This window comes from Tachyglossus aculeatus, chromosome 4 (genome assembly GCF_015852505.1).
Source record: "Tachyglossus aculeatus isolate mTacAcu1 chromosome 4, mTacAcu1.pri, whole genome shotgun sequence".
Taxonomy (NCBI): Eukaryota; Metazoa; Chordata; class Mammalia; order Monotremata; family Tachyglossidae; genus Tachyglossus; species Tachyglossus aculeatus.
This window is the reverse complement of record NC_052069.1, coordinates 25343969-25347121: the sequence shown is the minus strand read 5'-3', so window position 1 is coordinate 25347121 and position 3153 is coordinate 25343969.

Sequence of the window (3153 nt, the reverse complement as noted above, 5' to 3'; positions counted from 1 at the left end):
CAGCCCATGTCCTGTCTCTGGCCTGGAACATCCTCTCTCTTCAAATCCGACAATGACTCTCCCCTCCTTCAAAGCCTTATTGAAGGCACAACTCCTCCAAGAGGCCTGCTCAGGCTAAATGCCCCCTTCCCTCTTCTCCCACTCCCTTCTTCACCACCCTGACTTGCTCCCTTTGTTCTTTCCCCCTTCCAACCCCACAGCATGTATGTGCATATCTGTAATTTATTTATTTGTATTGGTGTCTGCCTCCCCCGCTCTAGACTATGAGCTAACTGTGGGCAGGGAATATGTCCATTTGCTGTTATATTGTACTCTCCCAGGTGCTTAGTATGGTTCTCTGCACACAGTAAGTGCTCAATAAACATGAGTGAATGAATGAATGTTAATATTACATATTACTAGAATACATATATACATATTTAATAATAATAATAATAATAATAATAATAATGGGATTTATTAAGCACATATTATGTGCAAAGCACTGTTCTAAGGACTGGGGAGGTTACAAAGTGATCCGGTTGTCCCACGGGGGGCTCACAGTCTTAATCCCCATTTTGCAGATGAGGGAACTGAAGTCCGGAGAAGTGAAGTGACTTTCATTCATTCATTCATTCAATGGTATTTATTGAGCGCTGACTGTGTGCAGAGCACTGTACTAAGCACTTGGGAAGTACAAGTTGGCAACATATAGAGACGGTCCCTACCCAACAGTGGGCTCACAGTCTAGAAGGGGGAGACAGACAACAAAACAGCCCAAAGTCACACAGCTGACAATTGGTGGAGCCGGGATTTGAACCCCTGACCTCTCAGAGCGCTTAGTACAGTATTTTGCACACAATAAGCAATTGAATGAATGTAAAGTAAGCACTGAATAAATATGATTGATCGATCCAGTTTAGCCCACTGCTTTGAGGATAAGGAGACATATTCTGAAATATCTACAGGAATAGAAATTCCAAGGCAACCTTGACCTGCTGTAGCTGTACTTGTCCATTATATCAACATTGACTGTGAACCAACATTTTCTCCAATTAATTTTGGTCAGCTTTTCCTAGGTCTATCCTGAATCAAGCAATGAATAAATCATGGGACAAGATATTGCATGAGACCCAGCTTTCGATTCTCTGGAGGTTCAAGAAGAGTCATGAAGAGTCAGTCATGTGTTTCAGTATTCCTCCAACCCCAAGGTCCCAAAACATGAGGATAAAACCAGAAAGAAATCCATGCTTCCCACACTTTACCACCATCACCCTCTAGAATAAGAGGCTACTACCTCTTATAACCATAAAGAAAGCAACAAAGATCAGACTTTCAGATTGATTGATTCACATCTGTTTATAATATTCTCATCAAGATCTATGCAGGAAGTTTCCCTCAAAAGCTGTTAAATGCTGGAACTGTTCTAAAAAGTCTTAATTGCATTACGCTTTAGTCAGTTTTGAGAGGTATCTTTCAACATATGCTATATCTTCAAATTATAAATTGTTAGTTTAGGGAGAACAGGAACTGTGTATGTTAAGTATTTTGTTCCGTGCTGGAGTTGGCACACTGAAGTGTGCTTAATGAATAACTTGTGATGTGATGATGACATCAATCAGTTAACAGGGTTTTAGTGGGGACACAGAAAATGCATTGCTCTGGAAATAAGAAGACCTAGTTTTGGACACAGATCTTGCTGAGGATATGCTAGCAGGGGATGAAGGTTTTTGACAGAAAACCCACCTCGGCCAATCTGGGAGTTGGACAGGTACAACGGGAATCCTCAAAAAACTCTGGCCAATGTGGGCAATAAGGACCACGACACTTGGTGGATCATGGTGCTACAGGTACAGCATTGGCACTCTGCTCTATTTTTTGGCCAAATCTGGTTCTAGCAAATATAAAATCTGCAACCCTGGCCACCTCCTCACTCACTGTACTCTGGGCCACAACCAGAATATGATTGAGAGGGAAAAGAGAAGGTTCGTGGCCCAAATCACACCATTACCACCATGATCAATCTCTCAGCACAGGTTCCTTTCCTGAAGTCTCAGAAATGAAGCTAATCCATCATATCCTATGGGACATTCTAACATTAAATACCCTCACAGAGCAGATCGTAGTGCTGGCCTACAGAAGAAAGCGTCACATTCAGCCTAAATAACTAACGATCTGGTGGCAGTGTCCTTTCCTCAGCACTTCAATGATTAATTGTACATTCCTTTATTTATTGTTACTTCATTTTGACATATTCATGCTGCTTCCTCCCATTTACACCATTTGAAAACCATTTCTGCCAGCTCTGTCTTTAGACCGTTAGCAGCCTGAATGCAAGTTATGTGGATTCTGCTTTTTCTACTCTCTCGAACATTTAATATAGTACTTTCACTCATGAGGCACTCAATAAATGTCATTGATTGACTGATGGATTGAGTGATAATTGAGAAGATAACGATGGCTAATCAGATCCCTCCTTATAATAACCCTTCAATTTGAAGTCTTCAAATACTTGGAGAGAGTTATAACATTGCCTCTCAGCCTTCTTTTTACTAAATGAAATAACCTTAATTCTGTTAACCTTTCCTTATAGATCCCAATTTTCAATTCCTTAATAATTTAGATGTTCTTCCCTGGGTCTGCTCCAATTTCTCACACCCCTCATGAAATGTGGAAACCAATACTTCATTATAACAAGGTCTTCACCTTATTAAAGCATACCAAGATGGTTGTTTTCTGGCTCTTCATTTTTCTAGCTATTATATCCTGAACCATGATAGCTTTGTCAAAGTACACTGCTCCATTCCTGATGCAACTTCAGAATACGGAATACTAAGGCTCCTAGATGCTTTTTTGACTGAATTTATGGGGTGTCACTCATTTCTCACAACTTTATTTTGGAATCTTAAGTACTGATTTGCCTGTAACCCTGCTGAATGCCATCATTTTCCTCAATTTGTCAAGGTGATTTTGTGGCTAGACTACACCTGGTTCTTCTATAATGTGAGGATTCATTAAGTGTCTATCTCCCTAGACAGACTATTAGATCACCGAGGGTGGAGGATCATATCTTCTACTCTTTTGCACTCTGTGGAACTCCTGAACATGTTTGCACACTATAGGTACTCACATTATGGAAAATTCATGTTGTAATTCTCAGGATATGTGGTTATG